Genomic DNA, 16,686 nt, shown 5'->3' on the forward strand with positions numbered 1-16,686 from the left:
AATTACTTTTCGGACACCTCGCGTTTTTTCCTATTACATTAATCTATACAATGATTTTATCCAACAATGATAAACCCAATGATACCCGTACCTGGCGCCAGACACAAAATCCTGCCTAATATGACTTGTCACCTTTAAACAATAGAGTACTAAATCTCACTAGGCCCGAAAATTCAACGTGTTGGACCTAGTTTTTAAAATACTATTTTGTTTAGCATCTAGATGGCCTGTTATAAAATACGCCTACCGCCAGTTGTATAAACGTTATTTATAAAAAAACAATGTCTTGAACTTCCCAGACTAAACTCTATGACGACAGGTGTCGGCGAAACGGAAAAGTTGCCAAATTACACAAAATGACCGGTCAATTTGGAAACAGTCCAAAATCTAACTGTAAAAATTCAATATCATAATGCATTGCATTTACTGGATATAAACCTGATACTCGAATCACCTTCCTATTTACGATTAGACATGATTCTATTTACGTCGACATTCGCTTGATTTACATAATTTTTGATTTTTAACTTAAAAAGATTTTAAATAAAAAAAGAAGGCTACGATAATTACTGGAGCATTCCAGAACGCATATGACATGCACGCAATATGTGTCAGCCGTATGCGGCAATAAATTCATTGTGTAATGGCAAATGCCGCGTTTCAAATTGGGCCGTCCCTCCCAAGAGCGCCCCGCGCATCGTCGGCCGCCATTATCTAAACCCGCTCTATTCACTTCTGAAACTAGTGACGCGAACAAGACGTAACACGGTAATTATTAATCTAATTTACAATATCATATACTTATATTACTAAACACTTCTAAATTGTCAAAAGAACTAATAGTACTACTGTAAGATTAACAATACCTAATACGCTCTCATTTTGTCATATCGAAGAATAATTAAATTAAATTTATTGTTAAATTAAAACAACTAATATAATATTAAGTAATATATTATTAAATAATAATATCTTCAACTATACACTCGTTGTATAATTTAATAATAAATATATATTTATTAGTATTATCGCTGATCAAAACACAGAAATGTCAGTTACATTAGTTCGATTATTAGCGCCATCTGCCCGCAAACTACGTACAGAGTTAACGCATGAGCAAGAACACGTGAAAACTAAGAATTCGTTTATTATGCGTGTGATGACGACACAGAGCTTGTACTGCGGAAGTGACTAACTATGCAAGTTAAGGTCACTGTAGTCATATTATATTCAAATAATTATAATTTATAATCCGAAAACAAACTTTTTATTGGTGCCATGTAATCATTATCATTACAACTTGATAATTAAATATCTTCAATGTTATTTTGTTGTTATTTACAATTAAATTAGAAGACTTATGGATGATCACTTTCATTTCATGATTTTTTACTCTGTATTTTTTATCGTTTCGTGTAGATATCGAAGATTTGCAAGCAAGTTGGTCATGGAGATAAAAATACTACTCTATCGTATGCAATGTAAGCGGACAGGTACTTATCTAGACGACGGACGCAATTCAACTGTGTTATTTATTACCAAGAGCGTAGTTGAGTTGTCAAGGATAATTGCCGATGTGTGCGTTAGGCTCGGCACGTGCAGCAGCCGCATGGCTGTCCCTCGGTCACGGGTACAAAACGCAACGACGACCATGAAACTATTTTTAAAACGAATTCAAAAATATCTTGTAGTCGCTTCGTAGAGGTGGAAAATTAAATACTAATTTACGCTAATGAGGTTGTGTTATTGTTATTATATTTTTGTTTTTATTGTTATATTATTTGTTAAAGTTTCGACCAACGCCATCTGTCTTTGACGTTCAAAACAACCGACGTTCAAAATCGGCCCATCACAAACCATTCAGATTCATTACGTCTACGTATTAAAATGAAATCAATCATTGGCTGGAAACTTTGCCCCGTACTTCAAAACATCATCTCGATTCGTTGGTGTAGTTGGTTGGAATAGCATGAAGCCTTTAACTGTAAATACTCCTGTAAAAAAAACTGCACGTGCAACTTTTACAAACTTTCACGGTGCCACCTTTCCATAAAGCTCTTCCTATTCAGTGCTTGTTACTGAAGCACACTGTAAATTATTTTTTATATATTTGTGGATTACTAAGGAGTTTGTGTTGAATTAATTTTACATTACATGTCACTTAATGCTTCCCCAAGCTCGCTTTTCCCACTCCGACATCGTGTATCGACGTAAGGAAACATTAGACCCAGATTCGAAGGTCAAGGAAAATGTTAACAACCTTATAGCTGGAAGTTAGTCTTCTTTAAATTAAGCGTTTTCATCTTTATGCAATAGAAAGTTTGTAATAATTTTGTGTTCAATATTTTTAATTTGAGTAAATAGTCACTCCAATTTTTTTATTAATTTGTCTTGGAATATTTTAAAACTGCATAACTGCAAAGTTATTTGAGAAATAGTTATAATTGTCCAATAATTTACATAATATTAAACATTGGGCATGAAACCTTAACTATATTATTTATATGATTACTACATACAACATATTACTATTTTGTTGGCTACCGGTTCCTTGATTAGTTTTTGTTAGTGTTAGTTTCACTTGATATTTGTATATCTCAGTATCCATATATGTAATTTCTTGATAATCTTGGCTCATTGATGGCCTCATCTATTATTACTGAATATATAGTTTTTTTTTAATTTTCATTAACCTGACTAAACAAATATTAATAGAAAGATTTATTGCAAATATCTGGCCTGAGATTAATGTCATAAAATATGTATATTCCATAAAGTCATGAGTATTTTTATAAATATTGCAGTACATTAAGTATATTTTTGGGGATAATTATTGTGAATAATACAATAAACATATATAAGCCTTTTTGGTGCTAATTAGTAGCATTACTACTAGCACTTAGAACGAGCTTATATACAAATGGCATTTAGAAGACTAACACTACAAATTATTACAGTAACCAAAGACAAATGTGTAAATACTCCTCTGTTCATGTTTGTGAAGCATTTTATGCTGAGAAATTATTTTGATAACAGGTTGTATTCCATCAATCATATCAAGGTGACAAGCATAAATGTGATATTACATGATACTTTGTTTTTTACAATGCTTTCTCAAATTTTTCTTTTAAAATAAGAAACATTTGCAAAGTATAGCCAAATATTTTTTTTACTAGGAAATATTAAGATTGAATAAAAAATCATAGTCCTAATGAAATATCAGTACAGGAACTTAAGAACAATAATTGATAACCTGATGTTAATATTGCACACAAAGTAATATTGCACACTTTTAAAATAACTCTACACCAGCACCATAAGTTTCATTTGTTTAAATCAATTTTCATAACAATTTCCATAGAATCAGAGCTGTAAGGTGAATGGGCCAAAAGTTTTGCCGACGCTATGAATTCTATTCCAGAATAAAACCAAAAAAAATATGTTCGAAAAGTAATTTGAATCTCGCGCGCGCGCTATTCGAATCTAGCGCCCAAAAATGTTAAGTCAAGTAACATCGCTTGCCGCCTTTATATAAAGTTCAAAATAGTAGAAAAATCAAGAAATTTCTGGCGCGGTGTGAGCAAGTGAGATAGCAATAGTCCCGAATACCCGATTGCTTGCGTAGGTAGATACACAAAGCTTCCAGAGTCGTATGCGCGGTATAAAAGCCACGCTAACCGCAGCGACCAACAGTTCGGTTTTAACTAATAATTTGAGATAATAAATAATTTGAGTGAAGTATCAACAGAAAGAAATAAGTGTGAAAATACAAAGCGAAGTAATAAGTGATTGAGAATAAGTGCAGTTTAATAGGGTTTTGGGGAGGTGTCATACATTTTGATCCACATTCAACGTAGATTTCCTGTTGCAGTGTTAACCCATCAAGTGCCGTGTATAATTATGTTAAGAAATCGTAAGTAAAACTCTGTTATTAATAAGTGTTTCCCCATATATTTAATTAATTCCAATCAAATTTAGCTTTAACGTTGGCCAAATATTAAAATAAAACAAATAAATTACTAATTTTTATCATAATTTCTCTAACTGTAATAATTACGTCACTATTTCAGATATAAAATCTGTATAAAAATCTTAAAATTCAACCAACATGGAGAATCCAGGACCTACTAAAAAACGTAAGGTTAAAGATGAAAATCGGCATTTAAGAAATTTGGACTGAGAAATACTTATTTGTATGGTCGCATAACAAAGTCGTTGGTTTAATCTGTAAGAATTCTGTTGCGATTAAAAAGGAATATAATATAAAAAGGCACTATGAAACGCAACATCCTTCTTTTACCAAATTTACTGGCGAATCAAGAAAGCAAAAAATGTTGTCTCTAAAACGGGAGCTTATTGGCCGGCAAGCTATGTTTACAAAACCCATTCAAGATTCAGAAACAGCTACAGAAGTTAGTTATGAAATTTCTCGAATGATAACAAAGCGAAGTCGCCCCTTCAATGATGGCGATTTTGTAAAAGAATGCATAGAAATTGCCGCTAAGAAAATGTGTCTAGAAGCAGCAAAAAAGTTTGAGAAAATTCAACTGTATCGTATGACTATCCAAAGACGAATTATGTCTTTGTAAGGTAATATTGCGGAACAATTAATTGAAAAACTAAGATCATTGAATTTTTTCTATTAGCACTCGACGAATCCACTGATATTAGTTCCACAGCTCAACTTCTCATATTCATACGAAGTGTTACTCAAGATTTTGAAGTCTTAGAAGAGTTATTTGAAATGTGTTCATTGAAAGGTCAAACCAAAGGAGTTGATATACTCAATGTACTTTTGTATGAGTGTTCAAAAACTGATTTGGACTTATCAAAACTATCGGGAGTTGCGACTGACGGTGCTCCTTCGATGATTGGTGTCAATTCCGGGCTAGTTACTTTGCTGAAAAAGCCTCTGCAAGAAAAAAACTTAAACGCTGAAGATCTCATGCAGTTTCACTGCATTATACACGCAGAAGCCTAGTTCTAAAAATATTGAATTTCAAATTGTCATAAAAGTGGTAGTTTCGACTGTAAATTTCATAAAATCACGAGGACTCAATCACAGACAATTCAAACAATTCCTTGATGACATCGAAAGCGAATACAGAGATTTACTGTATTATACAGAAATAAGGTGGCTAAGTCGTGGATTGATACTGGACCGATTTCTAAATTTAATTGAAGAAATTGGAATATTTCTGGCGGAAAAGCAAAGAGATGTCCCGGAACTTAAAAATCCTATGATTTGGCTCTTTTAATTGACATTACTAATCATTTGAATGTCTTGAACACACGGCTTCAAGGCAAAAATCAAATGATATCCCAGCTCTACGCTCATGTATCATCCTTTCAATGCCACTGACACTTTTCAGAGTACAATTGAATTCTGGAAATTACAATCATTTTACGAATTATAAGAAAATGGCTGAAAAATTCAACAAAACCGATTAATTTCAGTTATGTAGAAAAGCTAGATATTTTGATTCAATCTTTTCAAGACAGATTTTCGGAGTTTAAAAAAGTGAAACCTCTGTTGGACATATTCAGCAATCCTTTCACGTATTCAGTTGAAAATGCGCCAGAGTCAATGCAGTTAGAAATTATCGACATTCAAAACGACTAAGATTTACGCAACAAGTTCAACGAAGGAGATTTACTGAATTTTTAGCGCTGCATTGATAAAAATATGTAAGAAGAGTTGCGCATAAACGATCTGAAATGTGCCAGCTTATTTGGTTCTACCTATATATGTGAACAAACTTCTTCAATACTAAATAATAATAAAACCAAAAATCGAAACCGCCCTGCGAATGAAAGTTTGGAAGCAGTTTTACGTGTTGCTACAAATAAACTTGAGCCAAATATAAAAAAGATTGTAAGCACTATGCAGTGCCACGCTTCAAATTATTAAATTCTTTTTTAATTTTAATAAATTATTATCAATTCTTCATTGTCTTTAATTACCCATACTTCTGGCGGCCGGCCCGCCATCAGTTCATGATTTGCCCGAGTGACCCCTAGTCTTAATAAGTCTGTGCAACCATGCTATAAACCCTTCGCCCTGATCGCAAAGTACACAGGCCAATGGTAGGTGTATTCTAAACTGCATAAAATAATCTTTTTGATTATTTATTGTACCATAAACGCTTCCGGATACAATTTACAGATTGTTCTGAATCTCGTCGTATGTACATTACTTTCGTCATACCAGGAATATAACAAAACACAGTTACTTTAGAAGGCAACTCGTTCGAAATAGTTAATTGAGGTTGAGGTATGTGAAACGATTCACCAGGTTGCCAGTTGGATTTGAAGTTGTAAGAAATTACACGTAAGTGTTGAAATAAAGCACAAAATAGTTTAATAATTTTGATACAAAAAAGAAGAAATAGCTGCGTTACTAAGACTTCCAAGAGCAGTTACATATGAAATTTCAATTTTCACTCTTTTGAATAACAAGCCAATGATAATCAGACATATTTTTTCATATTGCTCAAATCAACATTACACCTACGGAAAATAACATCATACCTACGGAATGCATCTGTACTACGATCTGCTACGTGTGCATCTTTGCAAAGTACCAAATGCATCTACGACGTCTACACGAGAAGTAGCATGGCTACGAAACTGCATGTGCAAATGTAATTTGCACCTTCATATTATTTTGTCTTTATTATTTTTTCAACTGTATGAAATTGCAAAATAAAAGAAAGAAACGAGCCAATTAAAATAAAGCAATTAAATTTAACAAATCTTTAAATTAGGTTTTGAAAGATCTGCATTAATAATAAAACTTTCGTTATTTTATTTTAAATTTCAAATATTTTTAGAAGTGGTTTCAGCTACCAGACGATTTCAAAGATATCTTTGGAAGGATATACCACAATCAAGATGCTTGCCAGGGGGACTGGCGACCGCAGTGTTTTATTATGGTACGCAGAACTTAGCTGTCCATACTCTAGAAACATGTTTATAAACAGTAGCAATGACTTATTAATGCTCAATGTGTGAGTTATTCAACGTTGTGTCCCGGTAATTGAACCCGCTACATAAGTTCGCAAGTCTCGATCTACCACTGCTCTGAAAATAAAACCGCCCTACAAAAAACATATACCAGTGATACTCAACCTTTAAAAGGGGCCTCGAGTACAATCTAATGTGAATCGCAAAAACTACATGTTTCTATATTTTCGAGGTAATTACGAACTAATTTAAAGAACAGATTCACATAATTTTTAACATAATTTTGTCAATTTTGCATTTATTCCAGACTCTTAATTTATATTATTTAATATAGAGAATAAGAACAATAAATAAATCAAAACAATGAGATGACAATTTACAGAATCCTGTTTATATTGTTATCCCGTTTTTTCACAAACTAGGTTAGGCCTGTGATGATTGGTCGTTTCTATACGTGACGTTCGCAATACCGTGGGCCGAGGCGGGACTGACGATCCACTCAGTGCAGTGTAACTTCTCCTTTGCGCAAACACCATTAGAAAAACCGTTATGTTATTTGCCCATTACATAAGTAAATCTCTGTGGATGTGTAAAACAACGACTCCAATCCTACCTAGGTAGGATATGGTACTTTTATCTACTCTATCTCCCAATTCCGCCATAATTATTTATAGCAACAATTTCTGTAAATGTTTATTTTTCCTTGTTTTTCTCCTTAAGTTAAATTATTGTCATAACAAATGTCTTAGCGCTGTCTTTTAAACAGATCAAAACAGAAATTGATAATATAAGATTTATCAAATTTATATTAATTTGGCCTTTAATTATATATTCATTTAAATTCTATTATTTTTAACATAATTATATTAACATCACATCTGCTATTCTATTTTTATTCTTAACTCGATAGACATTAATTATTCTTGTTTTTTTAATTATTCCTAAATGTCTTGATGAATATTGCAAAATCTTTTGCCCGTGTAGCTGTCATGCCTAAAGCCTCGTCGTCGTACAACTGGAATGCGTCTGTCTTTGCTTATGCTTTTTTTTAAGTGCACGGACCCTTCAGCTCTGTGAACTCAATTCCGATGAAGCTGTAAAAGTTCCCGAGCTAGCAGCATCAACTTCAACCTAAACCAAGCAAGCATAAATCCTCATATTTAATCTTCCAACAGGTAAAGTGCAATACAACTATAACACTGAACCATGACTGTTGGAAACATATATATACATTTCGTAATGGCGGATTTTATTATTGATATGAATTGATGCAAACTGATGAACGATCATTTTATATGTCTATAAAATTACGTGAATATTCCTTACAATAATTTTATAATCCCTTAATCGTTTTATGTAGACATAGTGGAATTTCATCAAGGTTGGTCATAGTGATAAAAATACTACACTATCGTATGCAATGTAAGCGGACGTAGGTACCCAGGCGGCGCACGCAACTCAACTGCGTTATTTATTACCGCGGCCGTAGTTGAGTTGTCAAGGATCATTGCCAATGTGTGCGTTAGCGGCACGTGCAGCCGCTGCACGTGTGTGCCTCTCACGGACACTAAGGTACAAAACGCAACGACGTTGTAAATATCTCGAGGTCGCTTGTATAGGTGGACATTTGGAAATTAATTTATGCTAATGACGTAGTTTTATTTATACTATATTTTTGTTCTATCATCTTTACTTATTTATAAGCTCAACTAACGCCATCTATTCGTGTTTAATAACATTATTTCACCAAAAAATTTATAACTTAAAAATATATACAGGATTGCTACGTTAGTGACTGTCTTTTAGGTAACAACAATATGAACAGATGACAAATTAAATGCGGGCGGCAACAGAATAGAAATAGTCCTGAATGAGGTAGGCGCCTACTGTCGCGTCACGTAGCGAGCACATCCGCGACCAATTGTCAAATAGTTAAATAAGCCTAATGATCGTTCACAATTAAATTACGACGTATTGCTAAATCAATAACATAAAATCCAAACGAGTCGAAATCCAACAGGGAATAAATACTTATAAAATATTCACATTGTTTTAATCGATAAAATACACAAAATGTTTTCTCCGAAAATATTCTTTGCGATGCATTTTCGTAATGTGGGAAAGAAATTTGACCGATGATTCCTATAAACCTTTTTATTGAATTTGAAACCAACACAAAACCTTCTCTATCCAAAGTTCTTGTAAAATTCAAAACATCTTGATCAAAGCCAGAATACTGTGGCTAAATAAAAGATGTTTACAAGATTGTTTGTGGGGGCATGAAAATAGATTATGCATTCTAATGCCTGTAAAAAATAGAATATTTTTCTTTATATTTATGAAGCAAGGGAAATCGAAATATTCGATATTATAGTTTCTTTTGTTAAACTGTCGATAATGTTCTGGCATGTAATAATTGTGTACGTTTACTCTAGATGGCGCTTATACATGAAATTATTTTAATATGGGCACATACGCCATCTATGACCGAAACAATAGAGTATATTTTCGTACTATTTATTATAATTTTAATTCATATTTTATTACTGAAACACTCTAATTTCACTATATTTATTAAATTTAAAAAATTATATTTTTTATATCTGACATTTTAAATTCATTGCCTTAAGAGTGGCAATCGTGTCTTTTGACGTTTCATTAATAGTCAAGCCACGAATATTTCATAGCGAAAATTTTATAATCTTTGTAGTTCGTATCTGAAGCGTAATAAAATGAATTCGGTCACACGGGATGGACACTTGGTCCCCTACTTCAAGGCATCGTCCCAAGTTGTTGCAAATGGCTTGAAGCCTGTTACTGCTGTCCAACTCTTGTTGACAAACCGGCCTAGCAACTTTTACCTAAGACTACAACGGTGTAATTTTTGCACGGAGCTCTTTCTATTCAGAACTTGAAACTGAAACATCCTGATAACTGTAAGTTAAACTACCAATTTCATTTTATTTTATATAAATAGTTTGTATAAAAATTTATGTAACATAACAATAACATGCCCTTTCCAATGCTTGTTCAAGTGCGCTTTGCCCACTCTGATATTGCGTATCCAGACTTCTCTACCGACACAAGGAAACCTTGGATTCCAAATTGAATGTATAGGATATGTTGACAATTGCAAGTTATTGTCGGAGGTTAGTTTTGTTTCACTAAGATTTCTACACTATTATTTTCGTTTAATTATGTATATATAAGCCCGTATTGATACATTATTAGTGGTCACTAATGCATTAACTAATCTATGGAATTATAAATAATACATACATTACATTTCAAGAATCCAATATTAATCAACTACTTGCATGTACTGTAAAGTAAACAAATACTACTTGAATATAAAACATAAAATTTAAATTATTCTTAACTTACTAAGTTAAGAATAAATTTTATAAACAATGTTAAATATTTTATAGTATTGGAAGTTAATTAAGTGAGAAATAACTGCAGTTTTTGCTACTTACAATATCATTTTTATTATATTCCTCTGTTATATCTAAAATTATTTAATGCTCCAAATCAAATATCATTAAAGACTCTCTTATGACATGTTTTTCTAAACCAATTTGGTTAAAAATGTCACTGCTATTATAGATCATAGCATGTCCTAGAACTTTTAAATGAAGGTTTTAAAAATAGCATCTTGTTATCTATACCTAATTAGTTTATCCAATGCTTGTTTTTTCCAAATCTCAATGTGATAACTAGTTTATCTAAAAATCAAAAATATTGGCAGTAAATTATAGTTTGAATCTTAACTTCAGAACAATGCCCTCAATAATAGATTCTAACATTACGAATGAGTCTAGAACAATTCCCAAGGCTATGTTGATCAATAATTGCGGTAAATGTATTTTTTTCTTTTTTGTTCTCTCTAAATTAATGCCAATTTATTAACTGATGTTCTGATGCTGAATTTTTAACATAAAATTAAAATAGAAATTGGTAACATTTGATCTAGCCAAATTATATTAATTTGGCCTTTAATTATGTATTCATTTTAATTTAATTATTGTTAACATAATGATATTAGCATTACATCTACTATTCTATTTTGATTCCGAACCTGATGAATATTAATTGATGTGGTTTTGTCAATTAATCTTGTTTTATTATATTTAAATCTTTAAAATTTGCAAACAAATTTTTGGTTTGGGTCATGTAATCATTAATACTTAATTTTAAATATCAGCCATTGCTATTTTATTATTTATATAAATTGAATCAAAATGATCCATGGTCACTCTTACATGCCTATAAAGTAACATGAATATTATTTACAATAATTTTATTATCCCTTAATTATTTTATAGACATTGTGGAATTTCATCAAAGTTAACCACAGTTAAAATACTGCATTATCCTATGTAGAAGGATGTAGGTACCTTTGGTATATATATGGGCATGCAACTTACTGCATTATTAATTACCGCGGGCCTAATTATGTTGTCAAGGATCATTGCCAATGTTTGCATTAGCGGCACGTGCGGCGGCCACATGTGTGTGCTTCTCGGGGACACTAAGACATAAAATGCAACAGTGACCATGAAATTCTTTATATAACTATAGATATGTTGGGAATATCTCGGGTTTGCTTGTGTATTTAATGGAATCAGGCGTGACCTCGCGGAAGTCCATCCTAAGTAAGAAAAGGACCAATATTTAGCCACTTTCGCACATGCAGTGGTAGTCGTGCAATAAAATGCACCGCCCGCCAGACCGCTGATAAATGTGTATGCGGCAAACAATGCGAATCACACAACTGCCACCACCAAACTACTCAACACGTGTTTCACCCCTCCACGGGGCATCTTCAGGAGTCATTGTTACACCGATTAGTGCCAAACACAGAGTCCACTCTGTGTTTGGCACTAATCGGTGTGGCGGGCGGTGCATTTTATTGCAAGACTACCACTGCGTGTGCGGAAGTGGCCAAATATTGGTCCTTTTCTTACTTTGCTTGTGTAGATCGACATTTGAAAATTAATTTATGCTTAGTTATATTGATACAAATTTTTGTTCTATTATCATCTTAGCTGCTACTAATAAAAGATTAACTAACGTCATCTGTTTGTGTTTAATAACATTATTTCCGTTAAATAATATTTGAAATTGTTGTTAGTTGTGTCTCTAAAGGCTTGCTGTCGTGTCACGTAGCGAGCGCATCTGCTATTTTACATTCACATTTGAATTACCATGTATTGTTAACAACATAAAATCCAAAGAGAATTGATGTTCAACAAAAAATGAATGCTTATAAAATACTCACATAATCCTAATCGATTCAGAACATAAAATATTTTCTGCAATAATATATCGTACTTTGCATTTTAGGAATTTGGTAAACAAATTTAACCGATGATGCTCGAAACCTTTTATATTGAATTTAGAACTGTCAATAATGATTTTTCAGTTAAATATTTACTACGTGTACCTAGTAGATGGCGTTAATACATAAAATTATTTTTATATAGACACAAGCGCCATTTATGACTGACTCAAAACTATTTTTTTTGAATAATTTATTATAATTAATCATGATTTTGTCGCTCTTATTTGACTATTTATTAAATTCAGAAAATACTTTTTTTTTAAATCCTATAATTTTTATTTACTGTCTTTAAAGTGGCAATGTCTTTGACGTTTCATTACGAACCGAGCCAATGTTTACTCATAGCGAATATTTTATGATAATTGTATTGTATATCATAAGTGTATCGCAATGAATTCGGTCGCACGGGCTGGATACTTGGCCCAATACTCAAGACATCGTCCCAAGTTATTGCAAATGGCTTTAAACCTGTAACTGCTGTATATACTCCTGTTGACAAACTAATCGTGAAACCTTTACCCAGTATTTCAACTGTTAAATCTTTACACGAAGCTCTTCCTATTCAAAGCTTGAAACTGAAACATCCTGGAAGTTAAACTACTCATTTCATTTCTATTTTACCCCCATAAATCGTTAATTTCCGTAAAAATTAAATTATATGACATATGCCCTTTTCAGCGCCTGTTCAAGTGCGCTTTGCCCACTCTGATATTGTGTATCCAGATTTCTCTTTACCGACACAAGGAAACCTTGGATACGTGGTCTTAGAACTTCTCTAAAAATATTTTAAAAATAATGTCTTGATACTGTTTCTCTTGTGCTAATTTTGACTAAAGCTCTAGGTATTAACTAATTTTATCTCAATATCAAATATAAGAGACATAAATTAAAGTTTATTACTTAGTAAAAGATATTCTTATTATATCCTATATATATTCTACTCTTCTATAAATATTCTTAACTGTGTTCTAATGTAAAACTCAATTAAACTGTAAAGGTGAAATTGCAGCATTTATTATATAAATCAAAGAATAATAGTTCCAATACTAACTAAGAAATATGAATTTATTAGATAGTTCCAACACTGTTATATTTCAGTTTGTGGAATACACAAGACTATTGTGCTTGAGTAATCTATAAAGATTATAGGACACTGCATGTAATAGTCCAGTCTAGTCAAAATTGATTTGCAATAAAAAAAATTGATAACTGCAGATTAAATTACACACTAGAGCTACTTTATTTTGAAAACGGAAAGGATCAAAAATCATCACCATATCAGCTGATTGTTGCCTGCCCACTGCATGGCATAGGCCACTATAAATCTTTTGCTATTTATTGCAGAATTGAGGTACTTACATAATAGGACACCGTTAGCACAATCTACCATACTTAACAATACATGACAATACAAGCTTTCATATTAATAATCTATATACTGACTATTGTGTCAACAAGAGAATGAGTTTATGGCAAGAACTTTGTTTTTATAATATTTATCTAATCTTCTTTCTTTATCTTTCTTAATCTAACTTTTTTTTTAAAGTAAATTGAGTATGAACAATGGTCAAAAGTTTTTGCTTCAATGCAGAATTTTTTCAAGCTTACATGAGCCAACAAAAATATTAATAATATAATATTTATGACATTTATGCTTTACCAAGTATTAAGTTTCTGTGAGTAATTTGAATTGAAAATTTATGTTAAGATTTTAAAATCCGTTTTATACCAGAGAGTAACAGAAACACAGAACGTAGAGGAAAATTAAAAGGACAAGTAGAAATATTTTTTCTTTACTTGCACAAAGTTTATATTTTAGAACCCAATGGACCCATTATAACATTTTAACTGCATAAATGCAATAAAATCTTTGCAATGCCTTATTATTATTATTATTTAAATTAGAAGTACTTAATATCTATTATTATGTTTATTTTAATTAAACTTATGCATTCCATAATATGGATTTAGACTATCTTTTAATCTTTATCTGCAACTGAAGTTATGCCCCTGCACATCGTCATGTCACTGAATTATTAGTAAATTATTTTTGAAGTTTATTAATCAAAAAAAAATGTAACGAAATCCTATAATAGTGTAGATAATTTAAAAAAAAGACAATTTGCCGAGTTTGTCGTGGGCTCTTTTCAGACCAGGACGAATAAACAACTCTCGTTTCTATAGGTAACGTAAATAATCCTGTCGATAATGATGTGAATAAATAAATAGATGAATATTTTTAATTTTATGACAAATTTTATATTCGTCAAACAGTAAATCATTAATCATTTGTCTTGTGAATAAGAAATAACGTTAATATCTCTTCACAGAACAGCTGAAGTGATCTCTACAGAGAAGGCGGTGCCCGTAGACCAGCTCCCCGTGACGCTCAGTTTGATGAACAGCATGCCAAAGATTCGGAATGGCTTGTTGTAATTGGAGTGTGCACTCACTTGGGGTGCGTGCCAATTGCTAACGCTGGCGAATTCGATGGCTACTACTGTCCCTGCCACGGCTTCCATTACGACGCGTCAGGACGTATCCGGAAGGGCCCCACCCCACTCAACCTCGAGGTCTCGCCCTGCAACTTTGAGGACGGGTGCGATTCTTAGTGATTCGCGGTCCGCTCTGAAAACTGTCTCAAAACCTGACAACCTTCATCCCCTAGCGTTGGGAATAAAAGAGAACTTTATTAAAGCGAGAGAGAGTGGAAAAGAGGTAAAACTGTATTGGGTGAAGGCGCACGCGGGGACGGTGGAAAACGAAAGGGCGGACCAACTGGCGAAAGTTCCGGCCCTAAAGTTATAGAAGAAACCGAAGTATGAGAAGTGTCCTATTTCCTTCGTGAAGCGACAGCTCAGACTGGACACGCTTGGCGAATGGAAGGTACGACGGCTTCAACAACCAAGATTTTCTTCCCGGACGCAGATACTGCATATAGAATACTCCGACAAATTCATATGGACACTGATCTGGTTCAGATGTTCACAGGGCACGGGAAGTTCTCGGAGTACCTCCACAGGTTCAAACTCAAGGAGAGTTCCTCGTGCACCTGTAACCCTGCGGTGGACCAAACAGGTGCAACTTCTCACCAGCTGTCACGTGTATGGAAGGCAGAGGTATGAGTGCGAGATGGAATTGTGTGCGAGCATAAAGAGGTAAAGCATCTCCTCTTTAATAAGCCACGACCAGTCACGGAAAATTCTCTTAATATTCTGCAAATATGTCATAAACAAAAAAGTGAGTATTAATAAGACCAAGTCTACCGCTAATACAAGATAATGTAAGCAAGTAGTATAAGTCAAATATTATTATATAGCAGCATAGTACTAGTTTAAGAAAATATAGTAAGAGTATAATTGTAAAAATAAAGAAAAGAAGTAAAATTACCAAATGTTACTTAGCATAGCTGTAATATTAAGAACTGAGGTGAAGAATAAGAGAAGATGAAAGAAAGGAATGTAATAAATGATAAAGAGTGCAAGGTATTGTGATGTGTGGCAGTAGAGAGAATGAATGATAATGTGACGTATGACAGACGAAATAAATTAAGAGTGTGAATAACTTATCGGAAATAGACATCCTGAACCTACACACATTAGGGGAGTACGAGAGGCCACCAATAAAGGAGACCATAAAAAAAAACTTGAAACGTGGCTTGTTAGTGTTAAGCGATATTAGAATTTATTAGACAATAGAAATAAACCAATATATTACTAATATAATGATACTGTTTTGTTTTATTATTATTCCTCCTCATAATGATTGAATGAAATTAAATTTGGCTAATTTGTCTTCAGAAATTTAATTTCATTCATTCATTCATTGCGTTATATTATCTAGTTTTAATGGTAAATAAGATAGAATTTGCAGCAACCGCTAAGGTCAGAAAACCAGTGCAGTATGTAGTATGTAAAAAATAATGAAAACGCCTTAGGCAACTAATATCCAATACGCAAAAGAAAATAACTCAATTATGTCAATTTAAAGCCTTCTTGTCTATAATAGAGAACAGGAAATAAAAATGACGTAAAGTGAAGAAAAAATAATTAAAAAAATTATTCCTGTATTATTTTGCGATTATATTTAACGTTGAAAATTTTGTGCTCGCCAATTAGAAGCCACCGACGGACTATGTAAATGAGAAGTTGATTCAGAACTTGAGCCGTGATCGGGGAAAGCACGGGCTGATTTTTTTCCCGATCCGACTTGCTCTGGTGCCCAAATGGCATTTGCAGATTCCGCGAGCGCGAGGCTACAGGGCACATAGCCAAACCTCTTTTAAGATAGCTCGAAGGCTCCGTAAAAAGCCTCGACTCGGGCCGATACATACTACAATATCAATGGTTTGGGAGACCGCTGAGGTCTCAAATCTC

At 33.0% G+C, this 16,686-nt stretch overlaps 1 long non-coding RNA gene across 1 annotated transcript; it reads left to right on the top strand.

Moving 5' to 3' along the window:
- The first annotated feature begins 9,635 nt into the window (after positions 1–9,635).
- On the top strand, positions 9,636–14,686 carry LOC137922261 (uncharacterized). Its single transcript, XR_011107511.1, has 3 exons — positions 9,636–9,902; positions 10,002–10,115; positions 14,641–14,686. It is a non-coding gene; the product is annotated as an uncharacterized lncRNA (long non-coding RNA).
- The last annotated feature ends 2,000 nt before the right edge of the window (positions 14,687–16,686 follow it).

The sequence above is a fragment of the Battus philenor genome, unplaced genomic scaffold (assembly GCF_028537555.1).
Source record: "Battus philenor isolate CCGP_79_NKW_IND1 unplaced genomic scaffold, ilBatPhil1.0.hap1 SCAF_2, whole genome shotgun sequence".
NCBI lineage: Eukaryota > Metazoa > Arthropoda > Insecta > Lepidoptera > Papilionidae > Battus > Battus philenor.